At 39.0% G+C, this 25,712-nt stretch overlaps 1 pseudogene; it reads left to right on the plus strand.

Moving 5' to 3' along the window:
• Positions 1–1,591: 1,591 nt before the first annotated feature.
• Positions 1,592–25,712, plus strand: part of LOC129524655 (phosphatidylinositol 3,4,5-trisphosphate 3-phosphatase TPTE2-like) — a 41,085-nt pseudogene continuing 16,964 nt past the window's right edge.

The raw sequence follows: 25,712 nt of genomic DNA on the forward strand, positions 1-25,712 counted from the left end.
CACTGCAAGCCCACACCCATCATCACATTGTATGGGGCAGTTTCTTGACCCTGTGTGAGAGCAGAGAAGACACCTATAATGGCAAAAACAAGGCACTCATGAAGGGATTTTAGTGTCAGGAAATGAGATGGGGTCAAGGGGATTTGTATATAGAAACTGCAGCTGAATTTGAAATAAAGTAAACCACCAAATTCTTAGTTTGTGCTGTATTCAATTGTAAAGAACTAAACATCGCTTGTGAGTAATTCAAACCAGAAAGTGAAGTCCAGGATGTCATATTGGTGTTGGATGATACATATATATATATTTAAATTCTGTAGCACTGCCAAGTCTAAATTCAAATCAGTACCCTGGAGTGGAGCTGTCAGTGAACTGTGAGACAGAAATAATATAGAGGCTGGGCGTGGTGGCTCACGCCTGTAATCCCAGCACTTTGGGAGGCCGAGGTGGGTGGATCACGAGGTCAGGAGATCGAGACCATCCTGGCTAACACAGTGAAACCCCATCTCTACTAAAAATACAAAAAATTAGCTGGGTGTGGTGGCGGGTGCCTGTAGTCCCAGCTACTCAGGAGGCTGAGGCAGGAGAATCGCATGAACCCGGGAGGCGGAGCTTGCAGTGAGCCAGGATCCTGCCACTGCACTCCAGCCTGGGCAACAGAGGGAGACTCCCCCTCAAAAAAAGAAAAAAAAGAAAAAGAAAAAGAAATAAATCAATATAGATATAACGATGTATGAACAAGGGAGGAAACGATTATATACCATTTATATATACCTATATGCATTCATATTAAATCAAGGCATGCACCCACAGGTACTGCAGAGAAATATAAAGGTTGAGATTAGGGAAGTTCCCATTCAAGGGCATTAATGGAAAAACAAAAAACTTTTGACACATGTGTCTGCGTGATCTCACTGTGGGATATGAAGGTGACTTTATGTCTTGAATGAATTTAGATAAAAGATGGCCACATAAAAAGAAGAATGATTTTTCTTACTAGTCTGTTTGATACTCTTGAGTAAAAATAAAAAATAATTTTCAGACTGCCTGTATGTGAGACCTTACTATAATGGCTGAGGACAGCAGAGAATCCTCTTTGGAAACAGGAAAGCACAGCAGGGATGGAGAGTAGTGAAGACCTCAGGAGAAGAGAAAAAAGCTAACAACCCTAGAAATGTTTTCGACCCTGCAGAACTCTGCCACAATACAGGGTGGTACTCAAAACCCCAAATACCATCATATTGGATTGTGTCCTTGACTCAGACCTGCAATTACTTTACCGTACTTGTGGACCAAGAGAGACAATCAAGTGAAGAAGTAATGGAGGGCTTTCGAGGCAGCACATTTAGTGGAATAAGAGGGCTGACTACCTCCACGCAAAAGTTTAGTTTGAAATAACTGCCACCACAAAGGCTGTCACGCATTGGGACTGAGGTCATAATAAAGAGGTTTATTTAAATCTGAAAGCATTACTATTTTCCCCAGCCTAAGATGTTGGTTGCCATCATATAAATCCTCCTTTTTAATAAAAAAATGACATTTTAGAACCAAATAGTGCTATACACATGAATAGTCAGAACTTAACTGGTTTATGTGCAGAGTAATGAAAGTTAGTTTTACCAGAAAAGTAAATTTTGAATTGTGTCTCCTGTCTGACTGTATTCTTTTGTCATCCTCTAGTCCACCCACAAATGAATTATCAGGAGTGAACCCAGAGGCACGTATAAATGAAAGGTGAGTTATGCATATGTGTGTCTTTATTTATCGAATTATAACTGAGCATAGAAGTATTCACACACACAGGCACATAAACAAATATATCCATCCATCCATCCATGCATCTATCCATGCACACTTCTCTCAAACACATCCACTAACAAATCCATGCATACAGTGGAAACATACAACAAGGAGACAGATGGCCGGACATTTGTGGAGTTTATTCTGGGAAGCCTGCGTGGCCATAGAGAGTGGTTTTTAACAGGATTTCCAATTCTTCTCCTCGTAGCCTTTGTAGGTAACATTGCTTCCTTTTCTAACGGAGTGTTATAAAAAGGAGCAGGTCATAGGAGAGCTGCTGCTTCGTATGTTAGTGTATTTGTCACTGTTAGTTCCTAGTAAGCAGCTTCTTAAAGGACTCAGATTTCCTGAGTTTGAGAGCCCACCAGATTGACAGAAAGGAGGAGAAAATCCTGTTTGCAACACGGAGGAGATAGCAGCTGACAAGGAGCAGTGAAGCCCTGGGCAGAAAAGAACAGAGCTAATGGAACATGGACTTGTCCCTCACACTCCAGAGCTCTGTCAACATATGAGGTTGGTGCTAAAACACAAACACAAGCACACCACCTCATTGGATGCAGCCCTTCCTTAGGCCCACAGCTACTTGCCTGTGTCCCATGGACAGGAAAGACTAGCATGATGGGTGAAAGGAAAGACGTGATGGAGAGATCCAGGAAGTGGGCCATAGATGGGATTAGGAGGAGGAATGCCTACACAGTGGAGTTGAATTTAAAAGAAATTCACCCACAAAAGGCTGTCTGTCGTGCATTGGCCAGCTCCAGTGGTAGAGTTTTGGTGAACTCTTGAGTCAGTGAGTCTTAGATAGATGTGCTGCAATCATATAAAGTATGATGTGTAGGGTAAATGGCATGGTAGATTCCAAAGAACCAAATACACACATGACTTCTGTAAGGGTAAGGCAATTTACAGGTTGAAAAGTAGTTGGAAGGTCGGGTGCGGTGGCTCAGGCCTGTAGTCCTAGCACTTTGGGAGGCCAGGGCGGGTGGATAACGAGATCAGTAGTTCAAGGCCAGCCTGGCCAACATGGTGAAACCCCATCTCTACTAAAAATACAAAATTAGCCGGGTGTGGTGGCGGGCACCTGTAGTCCCTGCTACTCGGGAGGCTGAGGCAGGAGAATTGCTTGAACCCGGGAGGCAGATGTTGCAGTGAGCCGAGATCATGCCACTGCACTCCAGCTTGGGTGACTGAGTGAGACTCTGTCTCAAAAAAACCAAAAACAACAACAAAAAACAAAAACAAAAAACCAAAACAAAAGCAGTTGGAATTATTTTGAACTGAAAACCTTAAGTCTAGGAAGTTACATGTTGTCTTAGTATGTACATGTTAACTTCTTTGGCATGGCCCTGTGTGTGAATTGAGAGTACCTTCTAGTAGGCTGGCCAATGCACCATGTGATATCAAGGAATACAGTTATACATGTATCTATGCATATACAAACACATACATACATGCATTCATACACACAAGAGAGACTGAGTAGGGCTATTGAGTGTGACAGGCATCCATGGGAACAAGGAGTTCCCTTGAAACTATTTCTAGAGTCCTCTCAGAATGAGCTTTGTATGCAATATTGTTTTGTTTTTTGGATGGAGGTAGGAAAATGGGGAGGAACTCATAGAGGGAGACTTTTTATGTTAGTGTTTGTCACATTACCTTTCTGTGAGAATGAGACTTTCCTAGTAGCATGAACCAAGGGAGAAGCGAATCCTGCTTGCAGGGAGAAGGAGATAGGAGTGGACAAAGATCAGAGAAATCCCAGCCAAAACAAAGAACAGAGCTAATAACCCTGGAATTATTTCACCCCCTCCAGAGCTCTACCGTTATGCGAGGCTGACTGCCTTTGCCCATACCCACTCTCACATGGGATGGAGCCCTTGCTTGAGGCCTCCAGCTACTTGGCCGCAACTCTTGGGCAGCAAAGAAAACTAGGATGGGTGAAAAGTGAGGAGGTGATTGGAGGTGATAGAGAATGAGGAACTCAAATGGGATTATAAGAAGGGAGACTCAGGAACTAAATTTGAACTAGAATTAAATGCTCTCCAAAAATGCTGTTACACCTTGAGGTGTAGATACCCTTACTTAATCTGCATGCATCGCTATGGTCACAGCCTAAAATGCTCACTGTTGGCATATGAAACCTCATTTCTAATAAAAAGACAAATGCCATCCCAGGTCAATTTAGTGATATACATACATGCGAATAATAAAAGTGTAACTGGGGAATGACACATAGACTAACTGTAGCTATTTGTTGCAAAACATTAGAATTACGCATTGTGTCTGACTCTGACCATATTTGTCCTTTAGTCCCGATCCGACTGACCTGGTGGGAGTCATCATTGGCTCAGCCCCAATGACAGGTGAGTTATAAAAGATGTACACATGACCAGGTGCAATGGTTCACACCTGTAATCTGAGCACTTTGGGAGGCTGAAGCAGGCAGATACCCTGAGGTCGGGTGTTTGAGACCAGGCTGGCAAACATCGTGAAACCCTGTCTCTACTAAAACTACAAGAACTAGCCAGGTGTGGTGGCAGGTGCCTCTAATCCCAGCTACTCAGGAGGCTGAGGCAGGAGAATCGATTGAACCTGGGGAAGTGGAGTTTGCAGTGAGCTGAGAACATGCCGCTGCATTCCACCCTGGGCAGCAGGAGCGAAACTGTTGCAAAAAAGAAAAAAAGAAAAAAAAAAAGATGTACACACACACACAAAACAGTGACAGAGAAAGAGACCGAGATTAGTGGGATTAACTCTCAGATGTGTTCATGATAATACAGTGTTTCTTTCACACAGGTTCTTTATCATCTCACTGTATCATGTATAGATAACTTCCACATTTTTACATTGTTTAGAAAAAAAGAAACTGACTATAGATAGAGGCTTCCATCTGTTACTGTCTTGTCACCCTTAGTAAGTAGCGGGCAAATGCTTTGGAAAAGCAGATTTTTTGTGTACCAGACATACCAGAGTAGGCCCAGGGAAGAGAGAATCCTGTTTGGAGTGAGGAGGAGGTAGGAGTACTTGGGGAACTGTGAAGCCTTCAGCAGAAAGCAACAGAGGTATGAGCCTTAGAGGTGTTCTCCACCCTCCAGAACCCTGCCACCACAGAGGCTGGTGCTCCAAACCTTAAATCACCATCCTATTGGATTGTGCCCCTGTGTCAGACCTCTAGTTACCTGACCCTTTTTGTGGGACATGAGAAACCACCATGCTGGGTGAACATAAGGAGCTAATGGAGGGCCTTTTAAGCAGGACAGTGAATGGAATAAGAGGGCTGACTACCTACAAATTGGAGTTGAGTTTGAAATAACTGCCACCACAAAGCTGTCACACATTGGGACTGAGGTCATAATAAAGAGGTTTACTTAAATCGGGAAGCATTACTATTTTCCCTCGCCTAAGATTTTGGTTGTCGCCATATAAATCCTCATTTCTAATAAAGAGGAAAAGACATTCCAGGTTCCAGTAGTGCTATACACATGAATAGTCAGAAATTAATTGGTTTCTGTCTAGAGTAATGAAAGGTAATTTTTCCAAAATATAAATTCAGAATTATGTCTCCTCTCTGACTGTTTTCTCTTATCATCCACTAGTCCACAGACAAGTGAATTTAAAGGAGCAACCAAGGAGGCACCTGCGAAAGAAAGGTGAGTAATAAATAGTTAAAGTCACCTGTCAGCATAAGTGTGCATAGAACTATACACACACAGGCACATGAGCAAGTATACCCCATCCATCCATCCATTCATCCATCCATCCACACGTCTCTTCAACACACTTACACAAACTAATCCATGCACATGATGGAAACATAGACCAAAGAGAAAGGAGACTGGTGGACATTTGTGGAATTTACTCTCAGGAGCCTGCATGGCCATAGAGATTTTTTTTTTTTTTTAACAGAGTTTCCAATTCGTCTCATTGTAGCATTTGTTAGTAACTTTGCATCCTTCTTTGGTGGAGTTCTATAAAAAGGAGCAGGTCATAGGAGATTTGCTTCTCCCTGTGATGTATTTGCCACCCTTAGTTCCTACTAAGCAGTTTTTTTATGGGACTCAGATTTCTGACAGGAATTCATTGGTTTCTGTCTAGAGTAATAAAAGCTAATTTTCCAAAAAAGTAAATTTAGAATTGCATCTCCTATCTGACTGTATTCTTTTATCATCCTCTAGCCCACACACAAGTGAATTTAAAGGAGCAGCCCTGGTGTCACCTATCAGTGAAAGGTGAGTTATAAACACATGAAGACACACGTATGCATAAGAGTGCATAGAGCTATACACACACGAAGCACATACACAAATATATCCATCCATCTTCATCCATACACACTTTTGTCAACACATTTACACAAACAAACCCATGCAAAAAATGGAAACACAAAACACGGAGACAGATGGACATTTGTGGAATTTACTCTCAGGAGCCTGCATGGCCATACAGAGTGTTTTTTAACAGGGTTTCCAATTCTTCTCATTGTAGCATTTGTAGATAACTTTGCACCTTTTTTTGATGGAGTTGTATAAGGAGGTCAGTTCGTAGGAGAGCTGCTTCTTCCTGTTAGTGTCTTTGTCACCCTCAATTTCTGGTAGGCAATTTTTTAAGGGATTCAGGTTTCCTGAGTTTGAGACCCTACCACAGTGTTCCAAGAAAGGAGAGAATCCTATTTGCAACATGGAGGAGATAGCAGCCAATAAGGAGTAGTGAAGCCCTGGGAAAAAAAGAACGGAGCTAATGGAACGTGGACTTGTCCCACACACTCGAGAGCTCTGTCCACATGTGAGGTTGGTGCCTAGACCCAACCCAAACCCACCACCTCATTGGATGCCGCTTTCCTCAGGTGTGCGGGTACTTCACTGTGTCTTATGGGCAGGAGAGACTAGCATGATCAGTGAAAGGAAGGAGGTGGTGGAGGGTTTTCCCAATCATGTGAAAACCTCTCCTGGAAATAAATCATAAAGTTGTAAGTAATATGGAAAACCTGATTCAAGTTAATTATAGTGTAATGCTCAAGAAACCTTGCAAAATGAATGAGATTTTACAGAAGGAATAAAAGGATTGTGTTTAATCAGTGGCTGATTAAGGAAACATCTAGGTGAGAATTCTTAGCTGCTCATTAAGCAATAGCATGTGAGTTTTGTATGTAGTATTGATTTTTAAGCCAATAAATAAATTTTTAAAAGAATTTATTTTATAAGACATTGGAGGCATGGGCAAATTAAAACGTATTTCTATTATTATTATTATTTTTTGAGATGAAGTCTCGCTGTTTCCCAAGCTGGCATGCAGCGGCGTGATCTCGGCTCACTGTAACCTCCTTCTCCTGGGTTCAAGCGATTTTCCTGCCTCAGCCTCCTGAGTAGCTGGAACTGCAGTCATGTGCTACCATGCCAGACAAATTTTTTGTATTTTTGGTAGGGGCAGGTTTTCACTATATTGGCCAGGCTGGTCTTGAACTCCTGCCCTCGTGATCTACCCGCCTCAGCCTCCCAAACTGCTGGGTTTACAGTCATGAGCCATCAGATTGTATGGAGGCCCTGCCTTGGGTCTGTAGTTACTTAACCCTATCTGAGGGGCAGGAAAGACATCCATGATTGGTGAAGAGTTACTGGTGGTATTTGAACGTGAGAAGGCAGAAAATTACAAGGGCGAGCAAGGTGGGTGTTTACAAACTAAAGTTGATTTTATGTAAATTTTGCCAGAAACAGTAACTTGGGGATTAGGTTTAGGAGTAAAGAAATGTATATAAACTTGATTCATTAAGTTTTTTTCACAGGCTGAAAAATTTCATTACAAACATCTAAAACCTCATTTCCAGAGAAAAATTAAATACCGTGTTTCAAATAAATAACTGATTAATGTCCATTTTTCAGGGGAACTAGATTATAAATTGAAGAATAATTATTACTAATTTGTATCAGAAAATTAAGTCTAGGATAACATGTGGAGTCTTGCTATGTTCATTTTTAATCCTTTAGCTATTACCTCATTGAATTAAAAAGAGTAATGTGTGGTAGAGTCATCAATGATGGGTGAGATTTCAAAATACGGAGAGAAAGAAGAGAGGCATATATTAAGATTGGTAAAATTCACTCACAAATGAAGTAATAAAGAACTGCACTTAAATTGTGATTCATTAGTTTGTTTTTTAAGGCCCAAGAGCACCTTTACATAATATAAGGTTTTCTTCTAGGAAAAAATGATATACGCATTGACATATACATTTTCAGAGTTCAGCCAGTTTATAAATGTAGAGCAATTGTACATAATTTCAGCCAGAAAAGTATGTCTCTGAAGTCACTTGACCTGAAGTGTACATTTTTAATCGTTAGCACTGGCCCGGATAAAATGACATCAGTAGTCTTTCACTAATTTGATATATATTTGTTATAACTCACCTTTCAATGGTGGTGTCATTGAAAACTACTGACATTATTAATTTGGGTCAGTGCTAAAGGATCTATCTACACACACACACATATAACACACATGTATGTGTGTGTGTGTATATATACAGATATATCTTTTAGCTATATATGTAATATATATAGATATATAAATATGTATTTGTGTGTATATAGATATACATATATCTATATACATATGTCTACATATGTATATAGATACACATATCTATATACATGTCTACATATGTGCATATTTAAATGTGTGTATATATATCTATATATACATATCTATATATAGATATATTCTTTAGCACTGACCCAAATTAATAACATCAGTAGTCATATATATCGTTTAATATACATATAAGCATGTGTGTGTATATATATGTAAACATATATGTATATATCCTTTAGCATATATATGTATATATACACATATATAGTTTATATATACATATGTGTGTGTATATGCAGGTATATCTTGTTTTATTGTGCTTTATTTTATTGCCCCTCAGATATTACTTTTTGTAAACTGAAGGTTTGTAGCAACCCTACATTGAGCAAGTCTCCTGGTTTCATTTTTCCAACAGCGTGTTCTCACTTTGTGTCTCTTGTCACATTTTAATAATTCTTGCAATATTCCAAACTTTTTATTATCATATCTGTTATGATCTGTGATCAGTGATCTTTGATGTTACTATTGTAATTGTTTTGGGGCAACACGAACCATGTCCATATTAAGATGACAAGCCTAATCAATGACATGTTTGTTGTGACTGCTCCACTGACTAGCCATTCCCCCATCTCTCTCCTTCTCCTTGGGCCTCCCTATTCCCTGAGACACAACAATATTGAAAGTAGGCCATTTAATAAGCCTATGATGGTCTCTGAGTGTCCTAGTGAAGGGAAGAGTCACATGTCTCTCACTTTAAACCAAAAGCTAGAAATGATTGTGAGGAAGGCTAGACTTCTTGCACCACTTCAGCCAAGTTGTGAATGTAAAACAAAAACAAAAACAAAACAAAACAGAAAAGCCAAAAAACTTCTTGAAGAAAATTAAGACTGCTACTCCAGTGAACATACAAATGTTGAGAAAGCAAAACAGTCTGATTGCTAATATGGAGAATGTTGTAGTGGTCTGGATAAAGGATCAAACCAGCCACAGCATTCCCTTAAGCCAAAGCGTAATCCAGGACAAGGCCCTCACTCTCTTTGATTCAGTGAAGCCTGGGAGAGGTAAGGAAGCTGCAGAAGAAAAGCTTGACGCTAAAAGGTTTGTTCATGAGGTTTAAGGAAAGAAGCCATCTCTATCACATAGAAGTGCAAAGTAAACAGCCAGTGCCGATGCAGAAGCAGCAGCAAGTTATCCAGAAGATCTAGGTGAGATAACTGATGAATGTGGCCAAACTAAACACATTTTCAATGTAGACAAGATAGCGTTTAATTGGAAGAAGATGCCATCTAGGACTTTTATATTTAGAGAGGAGAAGTCAATGCATGGTTTCAAATCTTCAAAGCACAGGCCAATTCTCTTGTTAGGGGCTAATGAAGCTGGTGACTTTAAGTTGAAGCCAACAATCATTGACTATTCTGAAAATCCTGGGGCCCTTACGAATTATGCTAAATCAAGCAAGATGGGTGACTAGAGATGTCTGGTGCTCATCTCCCCTACAAGAAAGAACCGAGGCAAGAAATACACATCTAAGATTTGATTAGAGTATCAAAGGGATAGTCCTGGAGTGCAGCAAAGGAGTGGAGACACATCTGTGGTGACTGAAAGTTGCCATAGTACGGAAGCACTCAGCCTGTGCAGCCCCTTCTGTCCCATCTGGATTGAATTGGCCCAGAGACAGGAGGGACTTCTCATTGCAGGGTGAAGGTAGGCAGAAGATCCCCACCAGCCCCACTGCCATCACAAACACAAAGTCTTTACAACAAGAGAATCTCACAGTCTTTGCAAGCCCTCAGGCCAGTTTGGAGTATTGCCAAGGATTCACACAGCTGCATGTCCTGGACTAGGAGTACAAGGTGAAGACTTCCCACCCCCAGAGACTTAAGCTGCAGCAACACAGCACCATCTTGAGAACAGAGTCATCTCTTGAGTGTGCCCTCCTCTGGGGGCCAGTAGTCACTGTGCCTCTCCAGCACTGGAGCTTTATCTTCAGTACACCAAGCCCACATGGGTGGGTTAAAGCCACAATCCCAGCTGTGTGGAGGTTGGTCCCAGGACTGGCTGTAACTCAAGTAATGCAGAGTAGGGAAATCAACCCCCACCACCACACTTCCAGACAGAGGAATAATCTGCAGTCCCATCCAGGGTAAATTCACTCTTAAGACAGCCAAACCACTACATGCCCTCTCCCAAGTGGGAGAGGCCCCTAAGCCTCTGAGCAGCTGATACACCCGCAGGTCAACAAAGTGACTATGAGCCCATGCTCAGGACCTGAGAAACAGCCTTGCGGGCCCCATCAACCACAGACATGCTCCTGGCGTGCCCAGTAGCCCTCTGCTTTTAATAAGGGCCTGAGAAACAGTCCTACAGGCTGCCCCCAGCAGGCACACCACCAAGTGGGCCTTGCACCTGTGTCTCATACCTGAGAGACAAGCAACTGTGTATGCCCAAGTCTCAGGGCTGAGAAGCAACCCTGGGAGCTTACTCAGGCCAACTAAGCAGCCACATACCTATGTCCCAGCTTGAGGAACAGCCCTTTAGGCCACCGCCCACAGAAACACTCCCAGGCCAACTAAGCAGCTGTGCAACCTTGGATGAGCCTGAGAAATACTCCTGTATCCATTCCCAGCAGATGCACCTCCAGACCAGCCAATCAGCCATGAATGCCCATGTCCTGGACCTAAGAAAGAGCTCCATGGGCTACTCCCAGAAGACATGCCCTTACGCCAGCTGAGCAGCCTCGTGTCCACATCCTGGCTCATAGAAGCAGTCCCCAGGGCTTCCCCTGGCAGGCACCACCCAGGCCAGCTGAGCAGCAGTGTGCCCACATCCTGAGCTAGAATAGCTCTATGGACTACCCCCAGCAGACACACATCTAGGACAGCTGAGAAGTCATTTGACTGTATCCCAGGCCTGAGAAACACCCCTCTTGGCCAGCCCTGGCAAAGATACCTTCAGTCCAGCTTAGCAGCTATGCACCTATATATTTGGCCCATGAGTTTCCCCCAGCATACTGCCCCCAGGCCAGATGAGCAGCTGTGTACCCACATACCAGTTATGGGAAACAGCCCTTCAGGCCACTCCTGGAGTGCATGCTTCCAGGCCAGGCAAACAGCTGTGTGCCTGCATCCTGGGCCTGAGAAACTGTCCTGCAAAGCACATCTGGAAGTCATGCCCTGGTTGAGCAACTGCATCCCCATGCTCCTGGCTAGAGTGATGGCACCATGGCCAGCGGCATAAAGCCATACTCCAAGTTTTCTGACCCACTGTATGCCTGCACACACCCTTACCCTGAGAAACAGCCCAGTGAGCCCACCCCTGGCAAGGCTGCACCACCATCACTACAAACTTCCTTAACCTAGGCCACTGAGTAACTTGCAAATGTTACTAGTGTGGATCACAGCTGAATAAACTACATGGAGACTACACTTACTGCATCCATGTAGAACCAAGGCCGGTATACCCCCAATGAACTGACATCCAAGACCCGTTCATACAAATTAATTCATACAAGTAAACCTACTCCATAAAATTGGAAAAGGTGACTTTTTCACCAGATGCATAGAAATCAATTTAGAAACACAGCAACCATGAAAATGCAAGAAAACATGTCACCTACAAAGGGAAATAATAATTATCCAGTAATAGAACCCAATCATAAACATATGATGTGACAGAAAAAAGAATAATCTTAAGGAAACTCAGTGAGATGTAAGGTAATACAGATAGGCAAGTCAATGAAATCAGGTGAAAGAGAAATTCAGTAAAGATACAGATATCATAAAAATAACCAAACAGAAGCCCTAAAAGCTAAACAGTTCAATGGATGAAATGAAAAAATACAATCAATGGCTTTACAGACAAGAACAAGCAGAAGAAATAATTTCTGAACTTGAAGACAAGTCTTTTGAAATAACACAGACAGGCAAAAAAGGATAAAAAAGAATGAAAAAAGCCTACAGGATTTATGGGACACCATTAATTTGATCAAATATTCATATTATGGGCATTCCAGAAGGAAAAGTGTAGAGAAAATATGAGGAAAACATATTTAATAAAATAGCATAAAACTTCCTAACTCTTGAGAGAGAGCTAGACATCTAGTTCCAGGAAGATCAAAGAACCCCAAATACATTCAACCCAGACATTATAGGCAAATTGTGAAAAATCAAAAGACAAAGATTTTTTAAAATAGCAAAAGAAAAGTAACACACTTATAATGAAATCCCCATTAGACTAACAGCTGATTTCCCAGTGGAAAACCTTAGGCTAGAAGAGAATGGGATGATACATTCAAAGTTCTGAAAGAAAAAAATCTTTCAGCTAATAATATTATAGCCAGCACAGCTATCCTTTACAAATGAAGAAGACATAAAATCTGTCATAGATAAACAAAAACCAAGATAATTCATCACCACTAGACCAACATTACAAGAAATGCCCAAGGGAGTCTTACATCTGGAAGTAAAAAGATGATAACCACCATCATGAAAACATGCAAAACTTTAAAAGTCACTGTTAGAGTCAATACATAAAGGAGAAAGAGAAAGGAATGAAACCTTATCACTACAGAAAACTACCCAACTTCAAAAGTAAACAGGAAGAAAGGAATAAAACATATACAAAACAACCAGAAAACAATAAAACGTTGGAAGTAACTCCTCACCTACCAATAATAACTTTGAATGTTAATAGATTAAATACCCCATGAAGGATATAGACTTACTGAGTGGATTAAAAAATAAGACCCAACTATATTTTATCTAAAAGAAACTCACTTTACCGGTATAGAAACACATAGACTGATAATAAAGGGATGGAAAAAGATATCCTATGCAAATGGAAGCCCAAAGTGAGCAGGGATAGCTATACTTGTATCAGACAAAACAGAGTTCAAGTTAAAAACCATAAAAATTGACAAACAAGAGTATTATGTAATAATAAAGGGTTCAATTCAGCAAGAAATATAATTGTAATATGTGTATAATTGTAAATATGTATGCACTCAAACACCAGAGCACCTAGATATATAAAGCGAATATTACTAGATCTAAAGAGGGAGATAGACCCCATTACAATAAGAGTTGGGCACTTCCGTATCCCACTCTCAGCATTGGACAAATCATCTAGACAGAAAATCAACAAAGAAACATCAGACTTAAACTCCACCATAGACCAAATGGACATAAATAACAAACATATACAGAACATCTCACCTAACAGCTCCAGAATACACATTCTTTTCATCAGCACATGAAACATTATCCAAGATAGACCGTATGTTAGGCTACAAAACAAGTCTCAAGAAATTTTTAAAAATTGAAATTCTATCAGGTATCTTATCTTACCACAATGGAATAAAACTAGACATTCATAACAAGAGGAACATTCAAAACTATACAGACATATGGAAATTAAACAACATGCCCTTGAGTTACAGTGAGTGAAGAAAGAAATTAAGAATGAAATTTAAGAATTCCTTGAAACAAATGTAACTAGAAACACAGTATACCAAAACAGGGGACGCAGCAAAAGCAGTTATTAAGAAATATGTTTTTAGCTTCATCCGTGTCCCTACAAAGGACATGAACTCATCATTTTTTCAGCAAACTGTCGCAAGGACAAAACACCAAACATCACATGTTCTCACTCATAGGTGGGAATTGAACAATGAGAACACTCGGACACAGGAAGGGGGACATCACACACTGGGGCCTGTTGTTGGGTAGGGAGAGGGGGGAGGGATAGCATTAGGAGATATACCTAATGTAAATGACGAGTTAATGGGCGCAGCACACCAACATGGCACATGTATACATGTGTAACAAACCTGCACATTGTGCACATGTACCCTAGAACTTAAAGTATAAAAAAAAAAGTATATTTTTAGCAATAAATGCCTGGATCAAAAAAACTAGAAAACTTTCAAATAAACCACTGAAAAATTCTACCTCAAGAAACTAGAATAGTAAGAACAAACCAAACCCCAAATTATTAAAAGGAAATAAATAATGAAGACCAAACAGAAATAAACAAATTTGAGGCAAAAATTACAAAAGGTTAACAACGAAAAGGTTTAAAAAATATCAACAAACCATTATCTAGACTAATTAAGAAAAAGGGAAGACCCAAATAAGTAAAATCAGAAACAAAAAAAGAGACCGCATAACAGATAATGACAGAAATAAAAATAATTATTAGAGACTATTATGAGCAACTCTACAATAAATTTGAAAACCTAGAGGAGGTGGACAAAATCCTTGACCCATACGACCTACCAAGACTAAACCAAGAAGAAATAGAAAACCTGAACAGACCAAAAACAAGTAATGAGATTAAATCAGTAATAAAAAGGCTTTCAACAAAGTCCAGGACCTGATGGCTTCACCACTTAATCCTCACTTGTGAAAGGAAGAGCCATTTGCTACAGCTAACTTCATTGTTGTCCTATTTTAAGAAATTGTCTCAGCCACTCCGACCATTGGCAACCACCACTCTGATCAGTCAGCAGCCATGAACATGGAGGCAACGCCCTCCACCAGCAAAAGGTGATCATTAGCATTTTTAAACCAATAAAGTAGTTTTTAATTAAGATATACACATAAGTTTTTTGAACATAATGCCATTGTAAACTTAACAGGCTACAGTGTAGGGTAAACATAACTTTTATATGCACAGGGAACCCAAAACATTTGTGTGAGTTGCTTAATGCAGTTTTTGCTTCATTGCAGTGGTCTGGAATGAAACCCACAATGTCTTTGAGATATGTCTATACACATATTATTTATATATTATATATCCATATACATATTCTTTTATATATCTTTATATACATATATATAGAAAGAGACAGAAAGAGAAAAGAAGATAAAAATATGCAAAATTCAGTGTTGGGAGTATCCATGAGGAAAGAGTTTCTGGTTAATGATTGTAATTTTCTTTCTTAAATATTAGGTCTTCCAGTGAGCTAAGTCATGTTTACTATATCCTTTAGATTCATGGGATTCTTGTTATTCAAATATATTTTTCATCACTATTTTGTGTAGCAAATATCTAATGATATATTTTTGCTTTTTTTTTTTTTGGTGGCTAAAGTGTGTTAGCACGACTTTCCAAGTTTGAAGTTGAAGATGCTGAAAATGTTGCTTCATATGAGTAAGTCAGTTTGAAGTTTGAAAGGAGGGAGCCATTGATGGATCTCTTACCTTTAGTTAAACAGGGCTTCCGCTGAGGCAAGAAGGAAAAAGGGAAACTATGGAAAGATATCAAAATGTATGGGTGGGAGGGTACACCGTATTTACTCCAGTTGAATTCTTAGACAAGTATTATTTTGAAAAAAAAATTCCATCCATTCAGAAATAAATGTTCTTCTAGCTTGAAAATGTAAAAAGTATTCTTAGAGGAAATTAATTCCATTAAAAGTTTTTTTAAAAAAAACAGGAATGCAGAATGCTACTTAACTCATCAATAGTGAACGTTTCTCATTTTTACTGGATATGGTGTGATTCCCAATTTTGTACATTTTGCCTATGAGCAAATAGTATTGATAGCAAAAGCAAACATATTTTGCTGACTAAGACCTCTTTATGCTCATTGGGATTTTATTCTTATTTGTTTCTAATCTCACTAGAGTACTTCCTGTTGCACTGACCTGAAGGCATTTTATCATGTACTCACTGTAATGAAACAATACATTCTTAAACTGGCTTGTGTCTGAACTGCAGACATATTCAGGAGATTTTTCTTCTGCTTCTTTCTTGCCCAGTTGTATAACCATTCACCAGCTTGTGTCAATGCTGGAGAGGAAGTACTGCCATAGAGGAAGTTAACTCACCATGGTTGTAAGCTGTTGGTGACTAAACAAAGATTGGAAACAAAGAGGGCAAATAAAAATAGTTCTTCAAATTACCCTGAATTTGCCACTGAATTAAACTGTGTGTCTGCAGATTAGCTATACGTTTTCTGTAATGGAGCTGCCCAGGGCTGAAACAAAATTAGACCGATTAAGCAAGGCAAGCATTTCCTTCTTTCCCCACTCCAAACAAAATAAAGCAGGTTTTCATTTTATTTTATTTTTAAATTACAAAGTCTCATTACATAGATATAGGAGGAATTTGCAGTAGTCCCTGTGAGAAATGCTGGTGTTTCATAACAGGGGAATGATATTGGATTTATAGTAAAAGCTGGAATCAGTGCTTGGCTTTGCCATCATATATTCATTCACCTGATACTCAGCAAGTCACTAACCCTCTTTAACTTTCAGATTATTCAAATGTAAACTGGCTATTATGCAATCCATGTATTGGATATTGTATTTAAAAAATTAGTAATAAAATGAAAATAACATGCAAAAATACTTTGAAAACTCTGTAGTTCTGTAAATAGGTTTTATTCTAAAAGCTAAAAATAACGTAAGAGTTCATTAAGGAAAATCTGAAAATACAATCAACAAATCTACCCACATTTAGTCATTCTTAAACTTTGATGCATGCACTTCTAAGTTCTTTAAGCATACACTTTTTTTGTTTACAGATATGAGACCATACTTATTCTTTTGCAAATAACCTTATTAATGACATCATAGCTATATTTTTTGTTAATATATATTCATGTGCACTTACAACATTATTTGTAACAGTTGTGTGATATTTCATGGTGTAGATGTGCTATAATTCATTTAATAGTGAGATATTGCTGAACAATTCAGTTTTTTACAAGTTTTTAACTTACAAAAATGAATATATTTGAGGCTAAATCTCCGTATATTGTTGGTTATTTGCTTGTCATAAATTCTCAGAAGTGGAAATTCTGTGTCAAAGGGAATGATTGTGACGCTATTGATATTGATATATGCTTTAACATCAAGATGCAAAGTGTACATTTCTCCCCTCCCACACTTAACACTAGCCATCATTGATTTCTCTGATATTAGTAAATATATTTGTTCTAATGCACGTTCTTTGACACACCTTCATTTATCCTTTTCTGTCTTTGGACTGAAAAGTTAAATCTATTGATCCTTTTTCTATTTTATGTAATATAAGCAATTTCTCCCAGGTTGTCTTGCTTTTCACTACATAAAAGCATTTAATCCTCATGTAATCAAATGTATCTGTACTTTTCTTTGTGATTTTGCCTTTAATGTTATTCTCAGAAAGTCCTTCTCACCCCAAGATTTTAAATATATCCACCAAAATTTCTGTTTTGAATTTATTTTCTTCATTTAAATAAAATATCTGCCCTGAATTTACTTTGTCTTAAGGTATAAAGTGTAGAAATTTACTTTTCTCCTAAGTGACTCATAATTTTTTCAGCATGAACATGTCATCCCTCTGTATTGTCCTTACCCTGTTTTAGTGATCTAGAGTGAGCAGGAAGACCAGAGTCACTACAGTGTTTTTCGTGCTTTGCATCATGGCCACCTCCCTACCCCCAGAGTCTGCACAAGAGAAAAATGTGTCCAGTGGGGGAGATAGCACCTGCCTTCAATACAAATCCCATTTCATTAAACACGGTCTTGTTAGTGTCATGTAGCTTCCACCTTCTATTGATAAAAAATGAGTCATGTTCATAGTTAATATTTGTGCTTTTAATTCAACTTTGATATTATTGGAACTTTCAGTGTATTAAGGTTTAGTATCTCATATCTTTTTTTCTCTCTTTTTTTTTTTTGAGCCGGAGTCTTGCTCTGTCACCAGGCTGGAGTGCAGTGGCTCCACTCAGCTCACTGCAACCTCCGCTTCCCAGGTTCAAGCGATTCTCCTGCCTCAGCCTCCTGAGTAGCTGGGAATACAGGCATGCACCACCACGCCCAGCTAATTTTTTGTATTTTTAGTAGAGATGGAGTTTCACCATGTTGGCCAGGATGGTCTCGATCTCTTGACCTCATGATCCACCCACCTTGGCCACCCAAAGTGCTGGGATTACAGGCGTGAGCCACCGCGCCTGGCCTCTATCTCTTTATTTTTGAATTGCCATTTAAATTTAGTTTTTGTCTCTCGTGTATAGCATGTAATGCCTTTAATTTCAAAGTTATCTGAGAGTATTTCTCAATATGCAATATGAGAGTAATATGTTTGTATTTATGATTTCTGGTACGTTTGGTTTTATTTATCATCTTTTTCTTTATTAAAAATACTTTGATATTTTCTTTGTAAATTTGTCTATGTTTTGCTATTAATTGATTTGTTTTTATCCCTTGCATTTTTTGTTGATATGCAAGTCAGAAGCCCATTTCTAGTCTATCAATGTTTATATTTAAATGTTTAGAAAACATAATTATACCATTTTTCCATCAATATCGAGAATAAAACTGGACTTGTACCTGTGAAAGATAAGAAATGCAACCTGCCTTTACTTCTATCTTCTTCCACACCTTGAATCCTAGTGTAAGAATGCCTAAAAATTCAAATCGATACTATTATTCATGATTTTATATCATTTATCTTTACTTTTAGGATCATTTATTTACATTTTCACCTGCTACTTTTTTTTTATTATTATACTGTAAGTTCTAGGGTACATGTGCACAATGTGCAGGTTTGTTACATATTCATGCATGTGCCATGTTGGTGTGCTGTACCCATTAATTCATCATTTACATTAGGTGTATCTCCTAATGCTATCCCTCCCCCATCCCCCCACCCCATGACAGGCCCTGGTGTGTGATGTTCCCCTTCCTGTGTCCAAGGGTTCTCATTGTTCAATTCCCACCTATGAGTGATAACATGCAGTGTTTGGTTTTCTGACCTTGCGATAGTTTGCTGAGAATGATGGTTTCCAGCTTCATCCATGTCCCTACAAGGGACATGAACTCATCCTTTTTTATGGCTGCTTAATATTCCATGGTGTATATGTGCCACATTTTCTTAATCCAGTCTATCATTGTTGGACATTTGGGTTGGTTCCAAGTCTTTGCTTTTGTGAATAGTGTCGCAATAAACATACGTGTGCATGTGTCTTTATAGCAGCATGATTTATAATCCTTTGGGTATATACCCAGTAATGGGATGGCTGGGTCAAATGGTATTTCTAGTTTTAGATTCTTGAGGAATCGCCACACTGTCTTCCACAATGGTTGAACTAGTTTACAGTCCCACCAACAGTGTAAAAGTGTTCAGTTTCTCCACATCCTCTCCAGCACCTGTTGTTTCTTGACTTTTTAATAATCACCATTCTAACTGGTGTGAGATGGTATGTCATTGTGGTTTTGATTTTCATTTCTCTGATGGCCAGTGATGATGAGCATTTTTTCATGTGTCTGTTGGCCGCATAAATGTCTTCTTTTGAGAAGTGTCTGTTCATATCCTTTGCCCACTTTTTGATGGGGTTGTTTGATTTTTTTCTTGTAAATTTGTTTGAGTTCTTTGTAGATTCTGGATATTAGCCCTTTCTCAGATGAGTAGATTCCAAAAATTTTCTCCCATTCCGTAGGTTGCCTGTTCACTCTGATGGTAGTTTCTTTTGCTGTGCAGAAGCTCTTTAGTTTAATTAGATCCTGTTTGTCAATTTTGGCTTTTGTCGCCATTGCTTTTGGTCACCTGCTACATTTTTGTTCTTCATTTTGATTCATTGCTCAGCTGACTCAAGCACTTTGAGTAATTGTTTTTAGGAAAGGTACATGGAGGCTATGCTTCGTGTTGCTTCATGTTGGAGTGTCTGTCTGTTGCTCCCGAGTGTGAACAGTACTTTTCCTGGATATGGATTTACTGAGTCATAGTTATTTCCCTGCAAACTCTGCACATAACTGCTTGAAGCTTCATTTACATAGTACTCTTTTTTTAAGCAAAAAAGTCTCAATTGTGTATTTACTTGGTATAGTTTCAGGATACACTGAAACAGATTAAGGGGCTAAAGCCACCCAAGCCACTTCTTCATGCCTTCGTAATCTGTCAGACTTGGTTCTGTATGGTGACATTGTCAAGTGAGTTCAGATTTATGACATTTCCTTGATACCCAGAGATCTAGTAGACTGTGTGGGATCAGAGGTTCTTGTAGTAAGGGAATGGCAACTTGAGGAGAGAGTTCACCTCTTTTGGCCAATTGATCCTCCATCTACATCAGCCTTAACTCTCCAAGCCTGGGTGGAGGTGGTGGGTCCAGGTGGAGAGGGGAAGATTAGAAGGATTGGGGATTTCCTTTATCTCAGGTTAACCTAACATCATTCATCAAAGACCAATGTTTTTTTTTTTTTAACTTTTATTTTAGGTTTGGAGGTACACGTGAGATTTGCTACGTAGGTAAACTTGTGTCAGGGAGGATTTTTTTTATTTTTTACATATTATTTCATCATCCAGGTATTAAGCTCAGTACCCAAATAGTTATCTTTTCTGCTCCTCTCTCTCCTCCTGCCCTCCCCACTTAAGTAGACCCCAGTGTCTATTTCCTTCTTTGTGTTCATAAGTCCTTATGATTTAGCTACCACTGATAGGTGAGAACATTCAGTATTTGGTTGTCTGTTTCTGCACTAGTTTTCTAAGGATAAGAGCCTCCAGCTCCATCGATGTTCCCACAAAATACATGATCTCATTCTTTTTTATGGCTGCATAGTATTCCATGGTATATATGTACCACATTTTCTTTATCCAATCTGTCATTGATGGGTACCTAGGTTGATTCCATGTCTTTGCTATTGTAAATAGTGCTGCAGTGAACATTCATATGCATGTATCTTTATAGTAGAATGATTTATATTCCTCTGGGTATCTACTCAGTATTGGGATTGCTCAGTCAAATAGTTCTGCTTTTAGCTCTTCAAGGTATTGCCATAGTGCTTTTTACAGTGATTGAACTAATTTACACTCCCACCAACAATGTATATGTGTTCCTTTTTCTCTGCAACCTTGCCCGCATCTGTTATTTTTTGACTTTTTAGTAATAGCCATTCTGACTGGTGTGAAATGGTATTTCATTGTGGTTTTGATTTGCATTTCTCTAATCTGTGATATTGAGCTTTTCTTCACATGTTTGTTGGCCACAAGCATGTCTTCTTTTGAGAAATGTCTGTTCATGTCAAAGGCCAATTGTCAGTGCCCCAGTTCTGCTCAGTATCTGCCCTCTTTGTTCTCCCATCTTAGGCACAGGCTGTGAGCATTGTCTTAGGATTCATGGCTCTTGGGGTGGAATTTGAGTCCTGTGTTGGAGGCTTCAGTATGACAGAAACTTCCTGAAGTCTTCTCCTACTGAAGCTTCCTGTGTTGGAGGCTTCTCCTCCTGAAGAGCCTCCAACACAGGAGGCTTCAGTAGGACAAAAAAAAATTGTTCCTCATGAGCTACCTTGTCTCCAGCCATAAGGTAAAATGAGGCATTATTGGAGGCTCCATCAAACAGGTTCTCCTTCCTTTGATTAATGGAAGGAACCCAGTCTTTCAGGTGTTTCTCCTTTGAAGTATATCTTACTAAAACGTCTTACCTCTGAAGTTCGTTTGCAACCTCATATGCGACTCTTGCTAATGTGTATCTGTTCACTAGGTGTCTAGTTTGAGGAGATGACAAGAGCACCATTTACTCCCTATGCTCATTCCTGAAACACCTTATTTTATTGCAGTGGAAACTGAGATCTGGCCAAAGTTTGATGATTTGCCCAGGCTGGCATTAAAATACAGTTCTCTTCTACCACCCTTTTCTGTCTTCATGCTATACTCCTTGAGATGATGACCACAAGTTTAAGTTTAGTATTGCCATAAAGTTGGGGTTGGAGCTTTGCATGCAATGGAAATGTTACTAAACATCCAAAGTTTACTGTCTTATTTGCATATATTCTGGATAGCATAGTAAACAAGTAAAATACTCATGGAGCAGGAAGAATAAAATTTTAGCTATTAGTAAAAAGCATTTTGTTATACAACTTCTGAATAATTTTCTTTTGAAATTATATTTATAAGGCCCTTTGTTTTTTGGTTAAATTTACAATATATGTTAGAAGAAACCTGATTAATTTTATTTTTACTTCTTTTTGCAGCAGCAAGATTAAGAAAATTGTGCATTCAATTGTATCATCCTTTGCATTTGGGTATGTGAGACATAGAAAACACCATGTATTAAATATATCTGAGACTTGGCTGGGCACGGTGGCTCACTCCTGTAATCCCAGCACTCTGAGAGGCCGAGGCGGGTGGATCACATGAAGTCAGGAGTTCAAGACCAGCCTGGCTAACATGGTGAAACCCCATCTCTACTAAAAATACAAAAGTTAGCCAAGCATAATGGTGGGTGCCTATAATCCCAGCTACTCAGGAGGCTGAGGCAGAAGAATCGCTTGAACCGAGGAGGCATAGGTTGCAATGAGCTGAAATTGCACCATTGCACCACAGCCTTGGTGACACAGCAAGACTCCATGTAAAAAAAAAAAAAAAAAGAAAAGAAAAGAAAATATATGAGTCTCATATATATCTATACATACATATATATATATATGAGACTTAATACTTCAATGAGAAACACTGAAATAAAATAACAAAAAAGCATTTCCACTGTCCATCAGTTGCTAAGTAGCCATGTGCCCCATCTAATGTAATCTAATTTATCATGGAATTTTGGTTTAAGCTGGACATTAAGAATTGCAAATAAATGGCTTTTGCCTAAGATTAATAGTAATATATTAATATTGTATTTCTTCCATCTGCAAAAGTAACATTAATGAAAATCAAATGTTAAAATTCTATAATTATTAGTAAAGAGTTTTATTAGTACCTTATACATCAGGAATTACTCTTTAATTCTGGAAACAATTTACTTAGACTCTTCTCTGCATAAGAGTAAGATTTCATACTATGATATAGATTTATGCAATATAATTGTTTCCTTTTGAATTAATAATATTTGAATTTGAGCTGCAAGTTTTTAAAAAAGTACTTCAAAGATGAATTCACCTTCATAGACTAGGCAAATAGTTTAATCAATTTATGGAGAATATATTTAGAATATGTAACAGCAAGTGGCAGGAGGTACTTTAGAGTTCAAGACTCATGTGCCCATCACTCTGCTAGAAGCACCCATAAATATGAAATCATGTGCTTGTTGAAAATGTCACTGATGAAAAATCTTGGTCTTTTAAGAGCTTATGTTACTCATGCTTTCATTTGGTTTTTATTAATAAATTCTTTAGAATTATCCAGATTAATGAGGGTTTATTTTTTATGAGAAATTGGTATAAACTTCTTATGAAATTCGCAAATTTTAAGAAGAGTTTGTAAACACACAGGTGATTTTAATTCAGTTTTACTTTTCTCTCTTGAGGTGTTGGCCTGGTGTGTTTACTGTAAAAGGCCACAATAATATCTTGTGAAGTGGTTTGGTGAGAATTTTGTTTATTAAGAACTGCTTCTATTGGGTGAAAACAGTGATTTTTCTGAGATTCTAAGGCATTACAGTTTTTCCTGCCACTGGGCAGCTTAATACTAAATAATAACATTTTGGTACCTGATCAGTGGCTTAAATATAGTATAGCTACAGGGACAAATGCCCCTTTATCTTTGCATTTATTTATTTATTTATTTGTTTATTTTAGACTATTTGGAGTTTTCCTGGTCTTACTGGATGTCACTCTCGTCCTTGCTGACCTAATTTTCACTGACAGCAAACTTTATATTCCTTTGGAGTATCGTTCTATTTCTCTAGCTATTGCCTTATTTTTTCTCATGGATGTTCTTCTTCGAGTACTTGTAGAAGGGTAAGTTTGATTATTTTTATAATGCATTAAGCTACTTTGTAGTTTTATAAGAAGCACTTTCGGAGGCTGAGGTGGGAGGATCCCAAGGTCAGGAGTTCGAGACAATCCTGGCCAACATGGTGAAACCCCGTCTCTACTAAAAGTACAAAAATTAGCTGGATGTGGTGGTGGTTGCCTGTAATCCCAGCTGCTTGGGAGGCTGAGGCAGGAGAATCGTTTGAACCTGGGAGGCAGAAGTTGCACTGAGCTGAGATCATGCCATTGCACTCTAGCCTGGGTGACAGGGTGACTCCATCTCAAAAAAAAAAAAAAATTTTTTAAATAATTAACAGGAGCATTCACTACAAACTGACTTAAGAGCATTTGGGCCTTATGAGAACATTGGTGGTAGTCTGGCAGTACCCCCCCATGTCCTGTGTTTGAGGTGGCCATGGATTGATGTTCCTCTGCCTTTGGACAGGGGTGGAAAGAGTGGGAGGAACTGCATCTTGTGGTTTGAGTGACAGCTCAGCCATAGCACAATAAAACACTAGGTAGACTTTTACAGTTTTTGATCTAGGCCCTGATTCCCAGACAGCACCTGTGGATTCACCTGGAGGCTAGGAGAACTTGCCATCCTGAAGGCAAGGACACAGGCCTGGCTGTTTTTACCATGTGATGACTGTAGAGCCCCAGGGCCTTCAGTAAACTCCTGCAATACCTAAGGAGTGGTTACAGCAGGTCTTGGGCAAGACCCCGTGCTGTGCTGGCCTCAGGTCTGACCCAATGCTGTCACAGTAGTGGTGGCCACAGATATGCTTATGTCACTCAACCCCAAGCTTTAGGTGCCTCAGAACAGAGAGAGAGACTCTGTTTGTTTGGGAGAAAGTAAGGGAAGAAAACAAGAGTCTCTTTTTGGTAATGCAGAGAATTATCCTGGATCTTGTCCAAGACCATTAAGGCAGTACCACTATGAGTCTGCAAGAACCAGAGTTTAGGAGGCTTGGGGTGCCCCCTAAAGCAGATAGAGATTAGATCACAGTATCCAAGTTCTTTCAAATATCTGGAAAGCCTTCCCAAGAAAGATGGGTACAAACAAGCCCTGACAGTGAAAACTACAATAAATACAGTGAAAACTACAATCAATACCTAACTCTTCAGTGCCCAGACACCAAAGAATATCTGCTAGCATCAACACTATCCAGGAAAACATGACCTCACCAAATGAACTAAATAAGGCACCAGGGGCCAATCCTGTAGAAACAGAGATATGTGACCTTTCAGACAAAGAAATCAAAATAGCTGTGTTGAGGAAGGAAACTCAAAGAAATTCAAGATAACACAGGGAAGGAATTCATAATTCTATTAGATAAGTTTAACAAAGAGATTGAAATAATTTAAAAGAATCAAGCAGAAATTCTGAAGCCAAAAAATGTAATTGGCATGCCGAAGAATGCATTAGTCTTTTAATAGCAGAATTGATAAACCAGAAGAAAGAATTAATGAGCTTGAAGACAGGCTATTTCAAAATACATAGAGGAGACAAAGGAAAGAATAAAAAACAATGACGCCTGCCTACAGGATCTAGAAAATAGCCTCAAAAGGACAAATATAAGTGGTATTGGCCTTAAAGAGGAGGTGGGGAGTGTAGAAAGTTTATTCAAAGGGATGGTAACAGAAC

This window comes from Gorilla gorilla, chromosome 13 (genome assembly GCF_029281585.2).
Source record: "Gorilla gorilla gorilla isolate KB3781 chromosome 13, NHGRI_mGorGor1-v2.1_pri, whole genome shotgun sequence".
NCBI classification, from domain to species: domain Eukaryota; kingdom Metazoa; phylum Chordata; class Mammalia; order Primates; family Hominidae; genus Gorilla; species Gorilla gorilla.